The 25,088-nt window shown below is 38.2% G+C and overlaps 1 pseudogene; it reads left to right on the forward strand.

Annotated features, from left to right (window-relative positions):
- Positions 1–235: 235 nt before the first annotated feature.
- LOC102871093 overlaps positions 236–25,088 on the forward strand; it is a 63,274-nt pseudogene continuing 38,421 nt past the window's right edge.

Here is a 25,088-nt window from a genome sequence, read left to right on the forward strand (position 1 = left end):
TATTTTGTTGTGATCCATTGAGTTTTCATTGGTTAATGTTTGGAAGTTTATCATCAAGCATTTCTTCCTAGTCTTAGTTTCAGTACTCCACTGAAACTCATCCACCAAGGCTACTTCATTTTGGTATTTGAAATATCAGTGGCACAGTATCTAGTACCATGGCAAACTGACAGAAAGGCAGTATACATGCAATAGGAAAGACAAGAAAAGGAAAATAACCTTTTTAACATAGTCGATGGTAACAGCCTCACATCATGACCCCAACATCAATGTTAGTAGTTACACCAAAGCCACAAAAACTGATAATCCAACTGATTTCAGTGCAAAAATAATGAATCTATCAGAAAGGTAACTTTTACTATGTTTTTAAGCATGACTTATTTAAGTAATTCGAAAGGTATGTAGTTCAAATCCATCAAACACTCAAAGAAAGAAAGATGAATAATCTCCTGATAAGAATCCATCCTCAGAAACCTGATGGACAGTATGAACTGAAATTGACTAGATGGCATTGGGTGGATAGTTCAACAATCAGCATGTAGCTTAAAAAACCTGTATCTCTAATATTTCTGTAATTCTTCATGTTTTCTACTAGGGATGTTATAGCCAACGTTAGATAGATGTTGGTTGAAAGCAGAGAGTACCAGTGGAATGTCTCTGTTTCATTGCCTATGCAAACAAACTGTGGCTAACTCTGAGAAGAATAGGGATCCCAGAACACTTGACTATGCTTATGCAAAACTTAGACTTGGACCAGGAGGCAATAGTCAGAACAGAACAAAGAAACACTGCATGATTTAAAACCGAGGAGTGTGCATGCAAGGGATGTGTCCTATCATCATACTTTTTCAATGTAAAGGTGGAACAGATTATTCTGGAAGTTGGGTTCTATGAGGAGGAATGTGGCATTGTGATCAGAAGAAAACCCATCAACAACCTGTGTTATGCAGATGACACAACCCTGCTTGCTGAAACTGAGGAGAACCTGAAGCACTTGCTGCAGAAAGTCAAAGACTGCAGCCTTCAGTATGGATTGAAGCTCAACATCAAGGAAACAAAGATTCTTACCATTGGGCCCATGGGAGCATCCTGATAGAGATGAAGAGATTGAGATTGTTAATAGCTTCCAGTTTGTTTGGCTCCACAATCAACACTCTTGGTATCAGAGTCAGGAAATCAAAAGACAAATTTCATTGGGAAAGTCTGTTCTCAGGGACCCCTCCAGAATACAGAAGAGCAATGATGTCATTCTGGAGACTAAAGTGTGCTTGATCCAGGACATAGTCTTGGCAATTATTTGCTATGCATCATCAGAAAGGTGAACAATGACTAGAGATGATAAAAAGAGAGTTCATGCCTTTGAACTGTGGTGTTGGAGCAGAGTATTGAATATATCATGGATTGCCAAGAAAACAAACAGGTTTGACCTAGTGAGGGTGAAACCAAGCTGCTCCTTGGAGGCAAGGATTCTGAGACTTCATTCACATACTTTGGGCATGTTGCAAGGAGGAATCAGTCTTTGGAGAGGTTCATCATTCTTTGAAGGTGTAAGGGAAGACCCTCAATGAGATGAATTGGTTCAGTGACTGAGGTTATGAAGGTAGGCATGTCAGAGACAATAAGGTTGACACAGGATAGAGTAAGGTTCAGGGCTGCGGTAAATAGGGTCACTATGAATTACAAGTGACTTGATGACACATAACAACAACAACAAGAACAACAACAACACTATTTCTTTATGAGGGATTCTCTCTTTTCCTTTTCCTCCTCATTTAATTTTCTTTCCTGATTCAAAAAAATCTTTTTCTTTGCTATAAATTCAAGTGGTTACTATGTTCACTGTGTCTGTACATTGTCCTAATGGCTTTATCCAGCAGACTTATTGCTTGGGGAAAGTATGCAGTCAGTACCTTTCCAAATTACTGAGGAGCAATATATTGGCTTGGGGATTAAGATACACCTGATTCAGGCCATGAATTTTTGAGTCACTTGCTGTGCATCTGAGAGCTAGAAATTAATAAGGATGACAGGAAAAAATCTGATGCTTTTGAGTTGTGGTGTTGGATGAAAGTACCAAATATCCCATGGACTGTTTAAGAGAACAGAGCCATATCTTAGAGAGAATGAAGCCAGATTGCTCCTCGGAAGCAAAAATGATGAAGCTTTATCTTGTATACTTCGAGCACACTGCTGGTAGAGTCTATCTATCCCTTGAAGAACATCATGCTTGGAAAGATGGAGGGACAATGAAGGAGATAAAGTCCCTCAACCAGGTGGGCTAACAAAGTAATACAGCAATGTGCTTAAGTGTGCCAGGAATTGTGAGCTTGGCACAGTATAGGACAAGATTCAGTACCATTGATTATAGGATCACTGTGAGTCATACTTGACAACATCTCATAACAATAAACAAATTACATATGCACAGAATAAATTAATGAAGGTTTTAAAGAAACCATTTGATGGGTAGCAAAGGACATATAAAGGAGTGTTAGTGCCGCTTTTGTCAATCAGAATTAATTACCCGTAATAGAGGGAACCTAATTAGACAGAATGATAAATAGGGTGTTCATATTAATTCTTCCAAGACCCTCATTTGCTTTGAGTTCTTAACTAGTCAAACAGAAGGCAAAGAATTGCAATGAGTTCCAGGAACAATCTTTCATCCTATAGTAGAAATGCTTAAAAGGGAATTCCTAACAAATTCTAATTTGAGTAGAAGGCAGGCAGGGTGGTGGAACGAAGTGTCAGACTGCTAACAATAAGGTTGATGCTGCTAATCTACCAGGCAAGAGTTAGAGACAGTGTGGGCTGAATTCCACCGTAGAGAGATGAGACATCTCCTTCTATAAAGATTTACAGGCTCCAGCCTCAAAAGCCCAATGCAGGGTCACTAATGAGTCAGAGTTGAGAAGACAGAAGAGCTTTGTTCATGATGTTGTTTTGTATATTTCTCTCAAGGAATTTTCATAAAGTAACATTTTGCCATACATTTAAATCATAGTGTAGATTATACACACACATACACACACACACACACACACACACACACGTGCGTGCACACACACAATTAGTCTAGCTAGCATTTATAACCATATAAACTTCTATGATATGAATATCATACTACTTCCCTGACATTCATTATGCATTATTTCTGTTTAAAAAGCAAACAATCCTCCTTTGCACTTATACTCAACAGTAAAACTTGATTTTGGAAAACAGAAATATTGTGTTATGTCTTATCATTCATTTCCCACTAGCACTTAGTCTAGGAAAAATCACTTTGAAGGTAAAGTTGAAGCTATACCAGGTGAATAATAAAGAATGACAATGTCAATATTTACCTTCTGATTGGCTTCCCAAGAAATGAGGTCAGTGGAGGTATAAGTAAGAAAGCCAAGTGGAAGCGCCGGACTTGCATTACCATTTTTTTCAGTCAGGTAAAGAAAAGTATCTGGTCAGATTAAGATAGATGATAGTTACGTGGAACTAGAAGATAACAAACAATGACTACCAACATATTTTTTATTATTTAAATGAGTCAAAATCTATATAGCAGTTTTCTCTCTACTCTTTCCTTTCTCCTTAACTCTCTTTCAGTTCTGGACTGAACTGATATCCATAGTGTAACACAGAGGTAATGTAAGAGCAGGTAACATCTGATTTTGTTATACATAAAGTGCTTGACTAAACAACAGACCTGAATAAGTCTCAATATTCTAGGATTTTAAAAATTTTCTTTGTAGATAATATTTTGAAGGTATTTTATCATATCAGCATTTTTTTATATCAGCATATTTATACTTAAATATTCAGCACTTCCACATTCTTTGCAGAGCTTCACCACTTCCCATTGAGAGGAAGAGTTTAACTTTCATCTTTTTTTTTTAACCTTTCATCTTCTTGATTGGCTTGATTCATAGAATCAGGAGATGTGATATCGTGCAGCTTTCAAAGGTAGATCATAAAATTGATATGGTTACTTTATGGCCCTATCATTCTGATTTTTTGCTCTTACAGTCCAGCCACTATTATATGGGGAAGTCCAAATGAGCTTGCACAGAGAGACCCATGAAAACACCAACGTGGAGAAGAGTCAAGTCTCTGACAACTAGCCAAGTGAATGAGCTTGGAATTAGACACTCCAGCCTTAGTCAAGTCTTTAGATGACCTTGTTTGGCATCTTAACTGCAAGAAACCCTGAGCCAGAAATAACATTAATGCTGTTTTAAATGATTAAATTTTGGAGCCATTTGTATGCAGTGATAGAAAAGTAATGTGCCTTCCTGATATGGTACATGATGCAGGCAATGACTTTTTTTTTAACCACACTCGTAACATACAGTAAAATGTGGCAAGATAACTTCTAAATGACAGATAACCACAGAAGCAGACATCCAGTATTTAGAATAATTTGGATTTTAGAAAGGTAATAGGTATGCATGTCAGATAGATAGATAGATAAGAGATAGAAAGAAAGATAGATAGATAGATAATCACAATGTACAAAATTAAACCATGGTAAATGTTTTTGAAGAAGTCTGAATGATTATTTGTACTAAATACAATCTAATGATCATTTCAAATCTGTTCCAGTAAGTCTTCTTTCTAAATAAGTGTTGGCATCAAAGTTATGCAAAAAATGGTTTTGTACTCATAGCTCTTGAAATTTTTAAAACATATATAAGAAATTATGGCAGGGAATAATGTCTTTCATATACCTAATCTATAAGATTCTCACCACTGGGCCAATTGGCAGCATCATGATAGATGGTGAAGAGAATGAGAAAATGAACAGCTTTAGTTTGCTTGGCTCCACAATCAACACTTTTGGTACCAGCAGCTAGGATACTAAAAGATGAATTGCATTGGGAAAGTCTGCTGTCAGAGACTGAAAGTCAGAGCAAAATACTGAAGAGCAAAAATGTGCATCTGGAGACTAAGGTGTGCTTGATCCATGCCATAGTCTTTGCAATTATTTGCTATGCATCAGAAAGCTGAACAATGACTAGGGATGATAGAGAAGTGTTGCTTTTGAACTGTGGTGCTGGAGAAGAGTATTGAATATACCATGGTCTGCAAGGAGAACAAACAAGTTCATCCTAGAAAGTGTGAGACCAGGCTGCTCCTTGGAGGCAGGGATTCTGATGCATTGTCAGACATATTTTGGGCATGCTGCAAGGTGGGGCCAGTCCTTAAAGAGGGACATCATACTTGTAGGGTGGAGGGACAGTTCAAGAGAATAAGACCCTCAAAGAGATTTTTGATTCAGTGACTGGAATAACAGGGGTACCACATGTGTTAGAGACAGTGAGATTGGCACAAGATAGAGCAGTGTTTAGGGCTGAAGTACATAGGGTCATTACGAATCACAGACAACTCAACAGAACAACAATTTGCACTCATTTGTATATTGGTCTAACTGATTCTCCCATCTATGCTGTGAAGATGCCAAAACACAGGTCTAGAATTTAAAGAAGTCCTTGTGACAAAGGCTGAATGATCAGCCTTTCAAATCCTTAAGTCATTCCTCAAACTGTGGTGGCCATTGGGGTATGTGCTGCTAATATAAAGGTTATGTGCCTCTGGCCAATCTACCAGCCTTTCCACAGAAGAAAGATGGATAATCTCCTCTTGTGCAATCTCGATAGCCTTTGAAAATCCACAGAAGGGTCAGCTGTGAGTCAGTTCCTACTGAATAGCAATGAGTTAGGGTTTTAGAGGTCTTTAATCAGACAAATGAGGCTGTCTGCTCCTTTAAAGATTACAGCCTTGGAGGCCATACTTGGAAATCCCACTCTTTCCCACAGTGTAAAAGATGCAGTCAATTTTTCCACTCTTTAATTGCATTTAATTGTTATTGTTGTTGTTGCTGTTGTTGTTGTGTGCCATTAAGTTGGAGCCAATTTATGGCTGACTTTCCTGCAGGTTTTCAGAGAGCAAATCACATGGAAGGAGGTTGCCATCCTTTTCTCATGGAGCAGCTCGTAGATTTGAACCCCTAGCCTTTGGAAATGCAGCACAGCTTCTTACCACTACCCTACAGAGTAGAACCAACAAAAATACTAATGAGTTTAGGAGAAGTTATTTCTAATTTACCATTTTGACATTAGTAATAACTAACCTTTGCCTTTCTTACTATATTTTTACTATGAAACTCTTTGTCTATTGTGTTATTACTGGCTTTGAGTACTATTGAGTCTAAACTGACCTTCAAGCAGGGTTTACCATGTACTATATGAACTTTGATACATGTTGATAGTTGTAGAGGGGCTTCAGGCCTTTTGTTCATAGGGTTACTATGAGTCAGGCTCAACTTGAAGGCAATAGACAGCAAAATCAACATAGTTAGCTTGCCTATTGTCATTCATATGCATTGTGTTTCATTCAAGCACATTGTATTTTACATAATCATTCATATATGTATTACTGTACGTGTTTAACTACTATTGGTCTATGTCTATTATCACCATGTCCTTTCTAGTCTCCATTGACTCTTTCCTATTCCTTCACCTTCCTGCATGCTCACTCGCCTCTGCTATCCTGGTGATTGTCCTCTTCTCTCCTTTTCTGTCTCCTAGTCTCCCCTCCCACTCCCCCTTTTGAATATTTATACGTATCATGCTCAGTTATCCTATTTTCACAAGAGTAGTCTTATGTAGTATTTGTCCTTATGTGACTGAGTTCTTTCACTCAGCATAGCACTTTCTAGACTCTCTCATGTTATATAGTATTTTATTAAATCAGTGTTCTTTAGTGCTTCATAGTATTCCATTGTGTGACTATACCACAATTTCTCAATCCATTTATTTGTTGATAAGTATTTTGGCTATTTCCATGTTCTTGCAGTCAGTATACATTCCTCCATTTCCATCTCCAAGAAGTATAGAAAGTAATCATTTTAATCAGGGTTGTTGTTGTTGTTGTTGTTATGTGCCATTGAGTCACTTGCAACTCATAGCGACCCTATGTACAAAAGCCCTAAATGCCGTTCTATCCTATGCCAACCTTGCCATCTCAAACACACTCATTCCCACCACTCCACTCACAGAATCAATCCATTTCATGGAGGGTTTTCCTCTTCTGTGCCATCCCTCCACTTTTCCAAACATGATTTCCCTCTCCAAGGACCAGTCCCTCCTTGCAACATGCCCAAAGTATGTCAGATGAAGCTTCAGAATCCTTGACTCCAAGGAGCATTCTGGCTTTACCCTCTCCAGGACAAACCTGTTTGTCCTCCTAGCAGTCCATGGGATATTCAACATTCTTCTCCAGTACCAAAGCTCAAAGGTACCAATTCTCTTTCTATCATCCCTATTCCAACTCTCTGATGCATAGCACATAATTGCAAAGACTATAGCTTAGATCAGGTGCACCTTAGTCTCCAGCCTGACAAGTGACCATAATTTCAGATTAGAATAAATAGCTAGAGAAAAATGAAAATTGTATCTTCAAATTTATTTATCTTTGAATGGTGAAGATACTAAGAGTCAGGAGTACTAGGTTTTAAAAAGAGGTTCCATTTGAAATTGCTGAAGATTTCTTGCTGAAATATAGTTTCTCCAGAAGACAAAGGTATAGAACTAGCTACACAATGACAGCAAAGGATTGACTGGCAAATAAATGGGGGGAAAGTCTCAAACCAGAGGATTTCTGTAAGCAGTGGATACACAGAGCACAGTGTCAAAACGCTCTCTGTCCATGGGACTTCAGGAAAGTAGTCATTGTGCACCAGCTGAAAACTCACATAAGTAGACTTACAAAGGGCAAAGCATCTTGATGATTTTTATCTTCAAAGTCTCTTTTAAAAAGATTACCTTACATATATCTACTTGGATGTCATTTATGGTCTCTTTAGGGTATATTCCCAGTAGTGGAATTGCTGGGTCAAATGGTATCTTTATTTGCAACTTTTTGAGAAAGCGCCACAATGCTTTCCACAGTGGTTGCACCATTTTACACTCCCACCAACAGTGAATAAGGGTTCCAGTCTCTCCACAACCTCGCCAGCATTTGTTGCTTGCTGTTCTGTTAAATTTGGGGGAGAGAATAGTCTAAAAGTATTATATTTTAGGGAGTTATTTTTATCGTAGGAGTACGCAATGAGGGTTGCAGAGTGGATTATATTTGGGGGTGGGGGTGGGGTTTCGGGAGGTGCGGGGGTATTGTGTACCAATGAGGGAGTTTTGCTTTTCAAGGAGAGGAGGGGGGGGAAGGGGTTTGTGCGGGGAGAAGGGTGCAACAATGAATGAATGGAATTCCAAAATCTCTGTAGATGTTCATTGAAATGAAAAATAAACAAACTAAATTTAAAAAAAAAAGATTACCTTAGGACTAGTGTTAAGTGTGGAGTCAATAGGCTATCTTGCATGGCTCACTGTCGCAAAAGCCGGGTAAGTCCCTAAATAAAGAGAAATATGTTTCTCCTCTTAATCCCAGCTCTCTAGTAACATAAATAACAACATATTTGACTGTATAAATGTCACCCATATATGAGACTGAAGGCCATTTTCAACATCCACTTTATATAATAACTAATAAGGAAAAAAAATACATGTATAAATGAAGTCAAGGTTTCTCAATGGAAAACCAATAGATAAACAGTACTTGGATGAAAATATCTATGTCTTCTCAGTAAACTGCTATGTGTGTATCAGAGAGCTGAACAATGAATAAAGATGACATAAATTGGTATCCTTGACTTTCGGTATTGGAGAAAAGTACTGAATATCCAATGGACTGCCAAAAGAACAAACAAATACATCTTGGAGAGGGTACAGCCATAGTGTTCTTGGATGCAATGATGACAAAGCTTCGTCTTTCATACTTTGGACATGTAGCTAGGTGAGGCTATTCCTTGGAAAGGGATACCATACTTAGAAAGATGGAGGAGCAGCGAAGGATAAGAAGGAAAACCTCCAATGAAATGAATTGGCACAGTGACTTCAGCAATGAGATCTAATTTTTCAGAGATGGTGAGGATGGTACAGGTTAGGGCAGGGTGAAGGTCACCTGTTCATTGGGTATCTATGAGTCTTACTTGACTTAATGGCACCTAACAACAACAAATGTAATAAATACTTTTGTTTAGGTGCAGCTATTGCAATGTCATTAACCACAGAAAATAAATTGACCTCATAAACACTGAACACTGTCATACTTCTAAGTCCATGCACAGAATAAGTACCAAGATCAGCTATCATTCATAAATACTGTTCAAGACTACTTTACAAATTCATGAGTCGAGAGTTAGAAGCACAATTAATTGCAAAGCGTAATATTTTGTTACCTTAAATAAAAATTGTTAAGGCTATGTGAAGTGTTAAAAAAAATCTATTTTCTCACAGAGCAAATAGTGGATTCAAATTACTAACCTTTCAGTTCAAAGTCCCACAGGTAACACACTACATAACTAGGGCTCATCCCATGTATTTAATTTCTTATGGGTGTCTTTGAAAATGTCAAAGCATCTAACTTGATATAACTTATTATTTTAAAAATATAAAACAAGTTATTAATTCATACATCTATGATTTTTTTTTCTTTTCCATGTGCTTTAGCTGCATTAAATCTATGGCTCTGCCACTGCAATGTCATAGAGATAATAGATGTGACGTTCTTGGCAAGATATTATCAAATACCTTGTTCCCCAAAATACTTGGAACTGAGTTCCTAAAATATTGTCATTTGGGTGCTAAAAAACTGACACTATAACTCTCATTTGTCCTTTTACAAGGAAAAATTTATTAAAAATATAATGCAAAGTTTTTTATTCAAAAACAGAAATATTGAGTATGGCACTCAAATGAGAAAGCATTTCTCAAGTTCAGTCTCTCAAGTCTCTGCTCTTTGTCTCTTTACTTGGAGCCTCTGATGGTAGAAATGGTTAAAGTGCTTGGCTGCTAACTGAACATTAGAAGTTCAAGTTCATTCAGATGTTGTTGTTAGGTGCCATAACACATCTGAACTCTGTGCTATCCTTCACTATCCTCACCATCAACATATATGAGCCCAATGCTGCAGTCACTGTGCCAATCCATCTTGTTGGGCATCTTCTTCTCTGGCCTTCCACGTTTCTAAGAATGTCGTGCCTTTCCAAGGACAACAAGTCCAAAGTATGTGAGACAAATTTCGTAAACTTTTCCTCTAAGATACACTCTGGCTGCACTTTTTGAGGCATTTACTCTTTTAACAGTCCATGGATATTCTGTACTCCTCTTCAACATGTCAGATCAAAGACACAGAGTCTTCCTGTATCACTTTTATTCACGGTCCAGCTCTCAGCTTCACAGTATATGCCTGAGAAGACCATGTCCTGAATCAGGAACACCTTAGTCTTTAAAATTACATCCTTATTCTTCGGTACTTTGGAGAGGTCCTTAACAGAAGATTTCCCCAAAGCAATATATGTCCTGATTTCCTGAGTGCTTGTAGCAAGGGCATTGATTGAGGATCAAACAAGATAAAATCTTTGATAATTTCAATCTTTCTCCGTCTATTATGATGCTGGCTGTCTACTGGCCCATTGGTGAGGATTTTTGTTTTCTTTTTTGTGTAATACTAGTTTATTTACAAAATTCAAATACATTGCTTTCGAGAACAGATTTTTCCAATTTCCCTCACCCATCCACTAGTCAAATTGTACAACTCCATGATATTGAAAGCTATAGTCCTTGATCTTCTTGTAACAAGCACCTCAATCATTCTTGCTTGTAGCAAGCAAGGTGGTGCAAACTGCATAACCCAGATTGTTGATGAATCTTCCTTCTAGCCTGATGACATACTCTTTTTCATAAAGTTCAGCTTCTTGAATTATTTTCTCAGCATACATATTAAATAGATATGGAAAAAGGATACAGTCCTGATACAAACTTTTCTTGATTTTAAACAATACAATGTTTAGACAATAGCTGCTTGATCTAGGTATAGGTTTCGTATGAGCATGATTAAATGTTCTGAAATTTCCATACTTCTCAAGTTTAACTATAGTTTGTTATGATCTGCACAGTCTAATGCCTTTGAATAGTCAATAAAACACAAATAAACATTCTGATATTCCCTGCTTTCAGCCAGGATCCATTGGACATCAGCAATAATGCTACAGCCTCTTCTAAACCCAGCTTGAACTACTTCTCTGTCGATGTAGTGTTCCAGCCATCTTGGGGAGATCTTTAGCAATATTTTGCTTGCATGTGATAGTAATGATACCGTTGGATAATTTCCACATTTTATTAGATTACCTTTCCTGGGCATGGAAACAAATAGGTCTCAGAAGATAGGTCTATTAATATAGAGGAGGAGGAAGAAGGGGGGGGAAAGGGAAGGTAAAATTAGGTCTTGAATACACTTGGAATACAGATCTACTCTGATACACAGGAGATCCCATAACTTAAGGCACTTATAAGTTAAAACTGACTAAACAACAACTAGGGTTTTTGTTTTTCTAGTTATTTACTTACTTTTTTCTTTTCATTCATATAGCAAACTTCTCATTATCCTCTGTCATCCAGTATCAGTGTCTTCTCCTTTTTCAATTATTTTCAGACTCTGCCACACAATTTGTACATCTATATACTGCATCCATAGTATTCTGCAAAAATAGTGCTCATTTTTATAATTACTTATCTTTCCCATCTTTTTCTTGCCTTACTAATCTGTTGACTTGTCAAGGACAGAAAATACACTCTTAATATCATTTCTATAGCAAGAATAATGTGCAGAACCGATTCATACCTGACCTTCCAGCAGGTTTTCAGAGATAGTAAATCGCATTGGAGGATATTATCCATCTTCCTCCAAGCACCTTAGAACTCTGTTCTATAATGAATATATGATAAAAGGAGACATAGTTTATCTTATTCTCTGAACCAGCCACAATTCTGGTTATTTTATCTTTTTAACTCTTCTCCTCACCACTATGGATACTTCATCTCATTTGATCAATTAGGAAATCAGGACTACATGAGTTGCAAATTTACTTGAGCCCTCTCAGTAGGTGAAAAAACTAAAATCAAACTAAAATTATATGCTATGAAATTTTTCCATCACTGTGGTGACAGTGGCATGTTTGCACAGTCTTCAATGGTGTGAAACAGTGGCCAGTCTATTTTACTTCCCTGGAACTGAATTGTATAATGCAAGAGAAAACCAAATGATGCATAATAATCAAAGGCAATAGAATCTATGAATATCTGGTAAAAAGGAAAAAAATTCCCAAGAGATGTGACTGTATGTCTCCAAGTGGCTATAAATGGAATAAGTAAACAGTTTTTTTTGTTATGTTGTATAGTTAAAGGAGAGTAAATATTTCTAGAAATATTGTTCATCTCTCCTTTTTCACGTTATATACATTACATTCGTGGTCGGTTCTCTTCTTCAATCTATCTCCCCACTTCAACACTAGACACTATTTTTTTATTCGTTCAATGTTGCACATTTTCTTTCTGCTTCCTGCCTTTCTCCTCCCCCAGCTCACTTTGCAATGCATCTCTTATTCCAGAACGTTGTCATACATAAAATGCCTACTCATATATTCCTTTCAGATAACTCTTCCCCTCATCTGTTACAATGCAGTGTTTATTATCCAATCTTTTCCTATTCTCCCTCCGAGCTCCCATGTCAGTCTTATTTTATAATAGTAGCATTATGAAGTATTTGCCCTTTTGTGACTGAGATATTTTGCCCAGCATAATGTCTTCCAGGCTCACCCATGTTGTATAATTTTTTATAGGCTCATTGTTTTTCAGTGCTACATAATATTCCATTGTGTGAGTGTACCATAGTTTTTCTATCCATTCATTTTTTGATGGACACTTAGGTTGCTTTCGTCTCTTTGCTGTTGTGAATAATGCAGCAATAAGCATGGGTATGCCTATTTTATTTGGGTGGCAGCTCTGGTTTCTTTAGAGTATATTCCCAGAAGTGCAATTGCTAGTCAATCAATTTATTTATTTCTAACTTTTTGAGAAAGCTCCAGACTGTCTTCCATAGTGATTGTACCATTTAACATTACCACCTAGGTGTTCCAGTCTCTCCACAACCTTACCAGCATTTGCTGTATGCTGCCCTGTTAACTTTGCTGTTGTTGGGGGGGAGGTGATATCTGATAGTTGCCTTGATTTACATCTTCCTGATAGCTATGAATATTTAACATTTATTCATGTGTTTTCTATCTGAATGCCTTCTTTGGTGAAGAATCTACCTATATACTGTGCCTATTTTGCATTTGGGTTGGTATCTTTTTCTTATTGAGATGCTAGTCTATAGATTTTAGATATGACTCCCTTATCAGATATATCATTGCTAAATATTTTTTCTATTCTGTGGGTTTCCTTTTTTACTTTGTTAGAAAAGTCTATATGCATAGAAATTTGATTCTCAGAAGGTCCCATTTATCAATGGTTGTAGCTTTTTTTGGGGGGGGTGGTAAAACTACCTCTATATGCAGACGACATGATAGAATACTTAGGAAAGCTGAAGATTCAGACAACTACTGAACATGGTTGATCAATTCAGCAAATGGACACTCTATTTCAAACAGAAAATGGACTTGAACAGAATTGTATCCTTCTAAACATGGCATGATGACTAACAGAGGCATACTGAGGAGTAGAGTGTAAGAGTAGCAAAGTTTAACGGGGCAGCAATGTTGGAGAGGATGTGGCAAGAAAGGAACTCTTATACATTGTTGGTGGGATTGTAAAGGGTGCAACCATTCTGGAAGGCAGTTTGGTGCTTCCTCAAAAAGCTGAACATAAAAATACCATATGACCCAGCTATTCTACTACTTGGAACATCCCCTGAGAATATGAGAACTGAGGCACAAACTGAGATTTGTATACCAATGTTCATAGCAGCAATATTCACCTTCTCAAGAACATGGAAAAAGCCCGCATGTCCAACCACAAACGGAAGATTGAGAAGTTATGGTACATCCGCACAATAGAATACTATACAGCACACAGGGTCAATAACTTTGTAAATTATTACCTAACCTGGGCGGGACTAGGAAGCATTATGCCGAGTGAGCTAATTCAGTCCCACAATGATAAATATTGTATAAGACTGTTATTGTAGAATGAGTATAAGGATCCAGGAGAGGTGAGAGAGGCTGGAAGCAGAGGGATGTGATGTATAGGGGGAAGACTGGAAGGCAATCAACAACCACCTTAATATTATTTTAGGAGTTCTTTTTTTTTCTTTTTAAATTTTTTTTGCATGTGTTTCTAGTCACAAAACTTCCATTAATCCTGGTGATACTTGGTTAAATGGCTCATGGAGAAGATGTTAAGGAAATCACTTTTGGACATGACCTATAAAACATACATCTGAGATACAAACGGAATTTGAAGCTATGGGAGAAAAAACACTATTAACAGCAAGGTGATCTGCAGAAAATGAGTCAAAAAGTTTAAAGTAATAAAATTTTAAGCAAAATTATTAGTCTACTTATATAAACGTTAGTTGCTAAGCAACCACATCAATGGAATAGTTCAATTATGATTTGAAGTTCTTGAGCTCCCCTTAGCAGTAACAAAAATAGACGTTCCATAGCTAATGAAATCATCTTTTCATAAAATATGGAAACCTGAGACTAATTCTCTGCAACAATGTGTCCTAGAAACATGGCAATGTATTAATATTAAAACATAGACTGAGGGCCTGGTAGCTATAATCTGTTATTCTCCATTGCACATTGACGTTTTCCAACAAAAAAAAAACCACACAAGCTTTTGTGAAGTTTACTATGTTTCCTTAAGATTCAGTAAAATAATTGGACATATATTTCTTTTTGGAAATCATAACTATAGTCATTAAACAGGTGAGTGGTGAGGCAGTTATACAACCCCCAGAGCTTCACATTTCTTTTAAAGCACACATTGCTTATCTTCTGTTTTGAAAAAGATTCATATTTTAAATAAAATAAGAATAAATTAGGCTGCTTTTCACATCTGAATGCATGTGTTTCTGTCAGCTCACCATTTGGGATCCAGTTATCACTAAAAAGAAAAAAGACTGATTTGAGCAATGTGATGGGTAGGGTTCTAATACAGTCCAACTTCCCCTGGCCAAACTAGAAAACAATTCCCAGTAAATGGTTGTTGGTTTTCCCCTTAAAAATTGTCCTTGGATATGGATAAAATATTTCTTTCTATAACTGATTTTATATTTCACTTCACTTAGAAGAAGTGAAAGTAATGTTTTCTCTATCTAACCTTGGAATCCCCCAGAAGTAGAATCAGGAGTAAAAATGTGAAAAGTAATTCATTTGGGAGGTGATTCTACTAAGCACAGGTACTAATCACAGGTAGAAGACTAGGGAAGAACAACAAAGGGCACATACAAAGGTGTTATCACCAAGCAAATTAGTGCATCTGGAGAAGATGAAACAATACAGATTTCAGAAGCATTTCTCACCATGGACCAAGGTACATTAAAACAGTGAGAAAACCATGAGCTCTTGGTGGAGTTGAGGTTCTTAGGGAACATATAGGGAGTTCTGTTCGCCTAGTCTGTAGTGAGTTGCACTTCTAATCCAAAGGCTGAGCTTCTCTCCTAGTTCTAATGCACCACAGCTCAACAGGAGAAAGATGGGCAATTTCCTATTATCACAATTTACAGATTCAGAAACCCAGTGGAGGGTCACTATGAATTGGAACCAACTCAATGGGTAGCAAGTTTAAGTTCTTAGTTTCTTGAGGGAATATGTACTTACCAGTGAACAGTCAATAGAGGTTAAATACCTCCACCTCCTTGCAATCCAAAGAAGGTGTGTTATGATTTCAGATTTGCCAGGATTGAGCTTTATATGTTCACAGAGGGAACCTATTTGATAAAACCCCCTTTGTTGGCTTCTTCCTGTTTCTGTTCTCACTCTGTCTCATGGAATCATCTCTCAATTAAAGAATTTATAGTCACATTTTTTTCTCATGGACTGTCTCTGAGGGAACTCATGCATGATAGAAAATTGTTTAAACATGTGGCCAAGATTTTTTCAAAATAACAATTAAAGCAGAGATACTTAATAAAAGGCAAGAGCGAACTTTCTTACCACTAAAAAAAAAAATGAAAACTACTTTTTCTTCCTATTTTTCTCCAAAATGCCTTGTTGATGTTATTGTTGTTATATAACACTGATCAAAACTGACCCACCAGTGGATTTTTAGAGGCTGAAATCACATGGGAGGGTATTGTCCATCATTCTCCCATGGAACAGCTGGGAGATTTGAACTATGTGTCTTTGGTATTACAGGACAGACTCCTACCACTGGGCCACCAGAGCTCCATACAGATTAATTTTCTCACTATTCACTGAAATAGTTTTATTTTTGTCCCCATTAGAAAGAAAAGTGACCCTACAGAATGCATAAATTATCGAACAATATCCTTAATATCACATGCAAGCAAAATTCTGCTGAAAATTATCCAGAAACAACTGGAACAACATGTCAACAGAGAACTGCCAAACGTGTAGGCTGGGTTTAGAAGAGGCCATAGTACTAAGGATATTATAGCTAATGTTAGATGGATCTTGGCATAGAGCAGAGAGTACCAGAGGAATGTCTATCTGTGTTCCATTGACTGTATGCAAAGACCTTTGACTGTGCGGATCACAACAAACTGTGGCTGACTCTGAGAAGAATAGGAATCCCAGAACATTTGATTGTGCTTATGTAAAACCTATACTTGAACCAAGAGAGAGTCATCGGAAAAGAGGAAGGAGACACTGCATGGTTCAAAATTGAGAAGAGTGTCTGTCAAGGATATATTCGGTCTCCATACGTTTTTCAATCTGTATGCAGGACAGATGATCCGGGATGCTGGGCTGTACGAGGAGGAATGTGGCATCAGGATTGGTGGAAGAGTCATCAAAAACCTGCAGTATACAGATGACACAACCCTGCTTGCTGATACTAAGGAGGATCTGAAGCGCTTGCTGCAGAAGATCAAGGACTGCATCCTTCAATATGGATTGAAGCTCAACATCAAGAAACTAAGGATTCTCACCACTAGGCCAATTGGCAGCATCATTATGGATGGTGAAGAGATTGAGATTGTTAACAGTTTTAGTTGGCTTGGCTTCACAAGCAATTCTCTTGGTACCAGCAGCCAGGAAATCAGGAGATGAATTGCATTGGGAAAGTCATCTGTCAGGGACCTCTCCAGAGTATTGAAGAACAATGACATCAGGCTAGAGACTAAGGTGTGCCTGATCCAGGCCATAGTCTTTTTAAATGTGTGCTATGCATCAGACAGCAGGACAGTGACTAGGGATGATGGAAAGAGAATAGATGCCTTTTAATTGTGGTACTGAAGAAGAGCGTTGAATACACCATGGACTGCAAGGAGAACAAACAAGTTTATCCAGGAGAAGATGAAATCAGGCTTCTTCTTGGAGGCAAGGATTCTGAAGTTTCATCTGCCATACTTTAGGCATGTTGCAAGGTGGGATCAGTCATTGGAGAGGGATATCATGTTTGGGAGGGTGGAGGGACAGCACAGAAGAGGAAGACCCTCGAAGAGACGTATCGATTCAGTGACTGGGGTAATGCGAGTAGGTGTATCCAAAACAGTGAGTTCGGCACAAGAAAAGGCAGAATTTAGGACTTGCAGGGGTTGCTATGAGTCACAAGTGACTCAATGGCATACAACAACAACAAAATTCACTTCCCGCTTCTGTTAGCTAATGCTCAATTTTTGTAATAGTGACAGTCACTGTGCCAATTCATTTTGCTGAGAATCTTCCTGTCTTTCTCTGACTCACATTCCTCAGCATGATGGCCCTTTCTAAGGACTGAGACCTCCTGACAACACATGGACAGCATGGAAGACAAAGTTTCACCATCTTTGCTGGTAATGAGTACCCAGGCTTCATTCCTCCAGGATAGACTTATTTGTTCTTTTGGCAGACCATGGGATATTCAGTATTTCTAAGATCTATGAAATGTATTTAATCCATATAAACTTAATATTTATGCTCTATTTTCCATTTAATCATGTGTTCTCCAAAAAACAAGACTCAAAGAACTGATGGAATACCAGTTGACATGTTTCAACAAATAAACACAGCCCAGGATGTCCTTTCCTTATTAGTACTAAGAAATCTGGAAAACAGCTACCTGGTTAACTGACAGGAAGAGATTCCTATTTGTTCCCATTCCTGAGAAAAGTGATCCAACAGAATGTGAAATTATCAAATAATATCACATGCAAGTAAAGTCTTGATGAAGATTATCTAAAAATAGTTAGAACCATAAACTAACAGAGAAATTCCAGAAGTTCTAGCTAGATTTAGAAGAGGCTGTGGCACTAGGGATATTATTTCTGATGTCAGACAGATTCTTGGCTGAAAGCACAGAATTCCAGAAGAAAATTTATATGTATTTTATTAACCAGGCAAAGGCAATCCCAGAACACCTAGGTTCATGAAGAAACTATACCTAAACTAAGAGGCTTTTATCTGAACAGAACAAGGAAACATTGTAGGTTTAAAACTTAAAAAAAAAAAAGAAGATGTAATCCAGGGTTGCACCCTTTCTCCATACATATTCAATCCGTATGCTGAGCAAATCTTTCAACAAGCTCGTCTTTATGCAGAGGAACATGGCATCAGGTTTTGAGGAAGACTCATCAATAACCTGGATTATGCAGATGACACACTTTGCTTGCTAAAAGTGAAGAGAACCTGAAAAACTTGTTGAAGAAAAAGGACTACAGCTTTCAATACAGTTTACATTTCAACATCAAGAAAGCAAAAATCTTTATCACTGGTCCAATAGAGCCAATATCATGATATTTGGGGAAAAGATTGAAATTGTCAAAGATCTCATATTGTTTGGATCCACAATCTGCACCCTTGCAACCAGTAGTGAAGATTTTAAAGACATGTAGCATTCGGAAAAACTGCTGGCAAGGACCTCTCCAAAGTTCTAAGGAGCAATGCTGTAAAGAGAAAAGTACCTATGATTCTAGCTATGTCTTTTCAAGTCTTTTCTAGGCATCTGAAAGTTAATTAAAAAGATAAATAAAGACAACAGAAGAAAAACTGATGTCTTTTAAGTGCCACTAGGGTGGGGTTTTGGGAGAAATATCATACTGGGAAAGGTGGAAGTTCAGAGAAAAAGAAGATGGCTCTCAAACAAGATGGACTGACATGGTGACTGTCATAAAGGGCTATATGTGGCTCCATGGTCAACACTCTTGGCACCAGCAGTCAGGAAATCAAAAAACGTATTGCAATGGGAAAGTCTGCTGTTAGAGACCTCTCTAAAGTACTCAAGAGCAATGGTGTCTCTCTGGAGACTAAGGTGCGCCTGACACAGGCCATGGTCTTTGTAATCACTTGTTATGCATCAGAGAGTTGGACAATGACTAGGGAGGATAGAAGGAGAATTGATGCCTTTGAGCTGTGGTGCTGGAGAAGAGTATTGAATGTACCATGGACTGCCAAGAAAACAAACAGACTCATGCTAGAGAGGGTTAAACCAGGCTACTCCTTGAAGGGAAGGCTTCTGGAGCTTCGTCTGACATACTTTGGGCATGTTGCAAGGAGGGACAGTTCCTTGGAGAAGGACATCATGTTTGGGAGGGTGGAGGGACGGCGCAAGAGGTGAAGACCCTCTATGAGATGGATTGATTCAGTGACTGGGGTAATCGGGATGGTGTGTCAGAGGCAATGCGATTGGCACAGGATAGAGCAGGGTTTAGGGCTGTTGTTGTACATAGGGTCGCTATGAGTTGCAAACGACTCGACAGCACATAACAACAACAACATGTGTTGGAGATCATGAGAACAGCAGAAGAGATAGGGCAAGGTTTCCATCTGTTGTCCATAGGGTCACTGTAAGTCTAAGTCAATTTGATGGCACTTAGCAACAGCAGCAACAAATGCCACAAGGCAGCTATGCATACAAAATTTTCCCATGGAAGATTAGATCATTTTTTTTAAAAATTTCCGAATTTTTTTTAAAAAAAGAAAAATTTTACGACTAATTTTTTTTTTTTTAAATAATTCGTCGAGGAAGGACAGAACCCAGTTCAGGCCAAAGAAGAGAGTTTATTGAGGAGAAACTGCCTTGCTGACTCTAGAGACCAGCATCTACTTAGAGTGGGGTTTTATATTGCAATACAAGATATTGGGCAGGGGACTTGTAGCCAGCTGTTTCTTACAAGATAATAAAGCAGGATGGGAGATGTAGATAGTTCTTCCTGGGAAAGAGAGGTGGAATAGTTTTGCAGGCCTAGTAGAGATAAACCGCTACAGCCACTGCTTCCGATGATTTCATCATTTCTGTGGCTATTCAGGGGAAAGTAGGGAGCATAGCTCTGAGGCCCTAACACTCATTAGTATGGCTTTAACTCTACTTGATCATAATTTTTAAAAACCTCAAACTCATTGTCATCAAACTGAAACAAATTCAGAACTGATTCTCTAGTGGGTTTTGGGAGACTGGATTGGAAACTCCTGTGAGGTATTTCCTCAGGGTTAGCAGTGACACTCCTTCGCAGACTATACCATCAGGGCTCTTTTGTATCAGAGCTGCTGTTGTTATTTACTATGGAGTCAGAACTGACCCCGTTGCTGGGCTTGAGAGGTTATTCAGAGGCAGTAAATCACATTGGAGGAGAATGTCATCCTTCTGAGGAGCAGCTGGTGGATTTAAAAAGCTGATTGCCTTTGGGATCGCAGTGCAGCTTTTACCACCAGAAAGCTAGTACACAGGAGAACATCGGAAGAAGGGACTGATTTTACTTGCCATTGCTTTGCAGAAGCTCTGTTCCCAGTTTCCTCTGCTGCTGCTCCTCCCTTTTGCTTTAGGAAGGGGCCTTGAGCATGAGTGATGGAGACAAGAACACCTTTGAAATTTGCTTAGCATGAAAAATTTCTTAGATATTCCTCCAGAAAGTTAAGACAATGCTGTGGTGAGGGCGCATCCATCACATCCCTAAATTTCCTCTTGGGAGAAGGTAACATCCTTCTCATCTAGAAATTTAGCATAAACATTTCCATTTCTATGGGGAACCTATAAGAAAATAAGTCAACCTAGTAAATGGCATTTAAAAGTTTTCCAATATTCTGAAGTGTTACACACACGGCACTCTCCCCATCTGTCACGTTGATAAAGCTTTTTATTACTGGGTACATGAGGAAAGTTGTTTTGTGTGACTGATTAAAACCATATTTTCCCTGGCTAAGGAACTATATAGGTTGTCTCCAGGTGGAATAAGTGATTGCATTCGTTAATCCACTCATTTCAGGCAGAAGTTTCAAATGGCATTTCCTAATTTTAATACACTTCATAAATTTGCTCGACTCCCTAAACCTTCTGCTTTAAATGTGCCTGTTACTCTCTCAACCTGTTTTGTGTGTTCTATATGCATTGCCTGTCACCTCTCTTTCCCTGAATAATCCCTCCACTGCTTGTAAAGGAACGCCTTCATCTGAGCCCTCCTAAACAGGGCCTTTACCTGACTCATCCTCTCACACTCATATTTTCATCTTCATTCTCAGTGAAAGAACCACACTCCCATTTAATCTTTCTTCATTGCTCCCTCTATTTGACAAAAGTTAATTCTTCAAAGGTATTTATTATTTATAAGAATTAAATATAGAAAGTCCTCACAGATATGGTGTATGAAAAGTAATAAACACAACTGAACATATTACACTTATTCCAACCTCTTTCTTTTTATGTTTTACAGATGATGCCATGTTTGACAAAACTAGCGTAGTCCCTCCTGTTAGGGAACTTAGCCTTCTGAGGCCTATTAAAATAAATAGGTATACAAATAAATTCATAATTACAAATTGTGATAAATATTCGTAATAAAAGACATAGAAAATCATTAACAAGAAGAGTCTGACCTAGAATGGGGCCTCAGGGAGGAATTTACCTGAAGCAGCATGCACTAGTGGATTACGAGAGTAAGTGTATAAGAAAGCAGCCTCCAGACAGATTCAGATTGAGGCAACATACGAAAAGATTCTGAAATACAAAAACTTACAGGCCACGTAAGAGAGAGAAATCCCAACATTGGTAGGAAAGTGAAGAGCCAGTGGGAGGTGGGCAGATGTTTGTCGTAGGATATATTTTAATGTCTCTACTGATAGTGAATGAAGCACTAAAGTCACATGACTAGATTTCTGTTTTTAAAGTTCCTTTAGGCCATGATATGGAAATCATAGAGGGAAACGAGGAGATAATTGTAGTCCAGAAATCGCTCATAGACCTGAGATTGACTTTCAGACAATGCACTTTAAGTACAGCCGACACCTATCAGTGGAGGCCTGCATTTTATTATGATATTGAACAGAATTTCATGGAGTTTTAACACTAAAACAGATTAGGAAGAAAGGCTTGGGGATCTACTATGGAAAGTTCACAAAATTCCATGTATCACAGCAGTTCTGATCGTGAGGCTGGTGCACCAGGAAGCATTTCATTGCACTGTGCTCAGAGCTGGAGACACAAAGTCATGAGATGGAAGCTGAATCAATGGTAACTGGCAACATCAAAGGCAGAGGACAAGGCTGAAGAAGGAGGAAAACCAACTTGCAACTTGGCTGTGTAGTCCAGGCATGAGATACTAGTCTTCTTGCACTGTGATTGCTGCAGTGACATGGGAGACCATCAGATAGGCTGAGAAATACTTAGTAAATAAAATTGTCATGGCTTAGTGGCCCAGTAATGGATTTGATGAGGGGGCTAAGAAAAAGGGTCTAGTCTTTTGGTTTGTAAAATGTCTTCTATTCTATAATTTGGCTAATAACTTCCTGAGGCAATTTTTAAATTTGCAAGTTTTCTATAAAATGATAGACCTGAAAGTTTGCATCATTTCTATTCTTTTTTTAATTGGAATATTTCATGGGTTGCACTTAACAACCAATTATGTCATAAACCAAGAAGCAATATGTCAGGGACTGAGAACGTTCTGGAAGTGCAAGTGGGGTCACTATGGGTGTGTAAGTGGGACACTTACGAAATTCTTCCTTCAACCTTTACTTAACACTTGAACACCTATTGATGGCTGTTGTTCTTGTAGATTGCCTTCGAGTCATGCATGACTCATAATGACCCATAAACAAAAGGCCTGAAACTCCTCCACAACCATTGACACTTATCAAAGTTCATAGAGTTTCTGGAGGCATGTTATCTAGGAAGTGGCTGCCACTCCTGCTTCCAAACCTGTCGTAGGATATTATTGTTTTAAGTAGTCTTTAATCTCCAAATACCTGCTTACATGAAGAAAAAAATAAACAAAAAACAGCACAGAATAATTTTAGTCAAACATGGGAATGTATCACATGATTTCTTCATAGATTACATTTCCCAAGCTGTTCTAATTTTTCTCCAGCTGTTCGGAGTACATTTACTCAATGGCTACTCTAATTCTACCTGTAACACCATTCAAAGTCCTGTCTTCCTTCCCTTGGTCTTACTTTACTTGATACTTTACGTTTGGTCAACTGCATCCACATCTTGTGAACTCTTTCATCTGCTCTATGCAAAAATCTTGCAAAACCACAGCTGCAGCTTCACTCTAAGGACAATGTTCACTTGCCAATTAATCCTCACTTTGCTATAAATCATGCCTGTCACCTTTAATCTCCACACCACCGTCAAATTCTTAATTTTGCCCAGGATACCACAACTCTCTCAATCATCGTGATTCCACCACCTCCCTCACTATCCACATTAATAAGTCTACAACTCTGTGCTATCTTTCTCCAACATATTATACTCATTTTTCTCTTTCCAACCTGCTGCCATCTCTCCAACACAGTCATTAACTCTGTTGTAAATAACTTCTCAATGGCTTTCCCAGCGTCCAGAATGCCACTATGTAATTCGCCCTAAACCTAGGGCCAGAGAACTTTCCTCACAACACAGTGAAAGTCACAGGCATTGGCTGTTAATTGGCTGTTTTACTTTCTGTTTTGCATATTATATTTTATATTTAAAAGTTGTTTATGTCACAGTTAAGCTGTTCTTCTGCCTTCCAGACCTTGTTCTACTAATGCATTTACAGATCTGCACTCCACTGACCTCTTAGCTTTCATCCGGGAGGCATGTCTACAAACGAGTTTTCCTGATGCTCAAGCCATCCTTCGTTACCTTTAGCCAACAAGGGTTGTTTCTTCTTTATTACATATAAAGAAGCCCTAGTGGTGGTGGTGATGGTGGTGGTGGTGGTGGTGTTGGTGGTGGTGGTGGTGTGGTGGTGGTGGTGGTGGTGGTAAGTGCCTTCAAATCGTAGGCGACTCATAGTGACCCTATGAAAGAAAGTTCTCAACACTTGTGTGACTTTCATCCTTTCTCCAGGTTTATGGGATTTCCGGAGGCAAGTTATTACAGAAGAGGATGCCACTCCTGCGTCTAATCTTATTTTAATCGGGGAGTGCCACCAAACACTGTCCACCATGGGTAACAGTTAACTCATTTGACACATCAGTGTCACAGTGTTCAGCTTCACAGCAACCACAAGTTACCTCTGTACGGCAAGTGGACACACCAGGGCTATACGACCTAGAACAAACAGATCAGTCCTGGAGAGGGTGAAACTAAGCTTCTCCCTAGAGGCAAGGATTTTGGAGTTTCACCTCACATACTGGGCACATGGGCACACAGACCAGTCCTTGGAGTAGAACATCATGCTTGGAAGGGTGGAGGAACAGTGCAGGAGAAGACCCAAAACAAATGGATTGACTCAGTGACTGGAGAAATGGAATTAGGTCTGTTGGAGATGATGAAATCAGCTTAGGATAGGGCAAGGCTCAAAGTTGTTATACACGGGGTTGCTATGAGTTTCAGGTTAAATGACAGCATGTTAACAACAACAATGGTATTATAAACATTTAGGAACACATTGTCCTTTGCTTTTCTATTTCCACCAACTATAGGGGATATTTTAATATATCTTTTAATAATTTCTTTTGTGAAAATAGTTAGACAAAGATATATTTTGGTTTCAATATATTTATTAACAGTTTATATATAATTTGTGTGTGTACATATATATATATATGTATGTATATATGTGTGTATATATATATGTATATATGTGTGTATATATATGTATGTGTGTGT

Source organism: Elephantulus edwardii, unplaced genomic scaffold (genome assembly GCF_000299155.1).
Source record: "Elephantulus edwardii isolate Elephantulus edwardi_28Jun2011 unplaced genomic scaffold, EleEdw1.0 scaffold00074, whole genome shotgun sequence".
In the NCBI taxonomy this organism is placed as follows: Eukaryota; Metazoa; Chordata; class Mammalia; order Macroscelidea; family Macroscelididae; genus Elephantulus; species Elephantulus edwardii.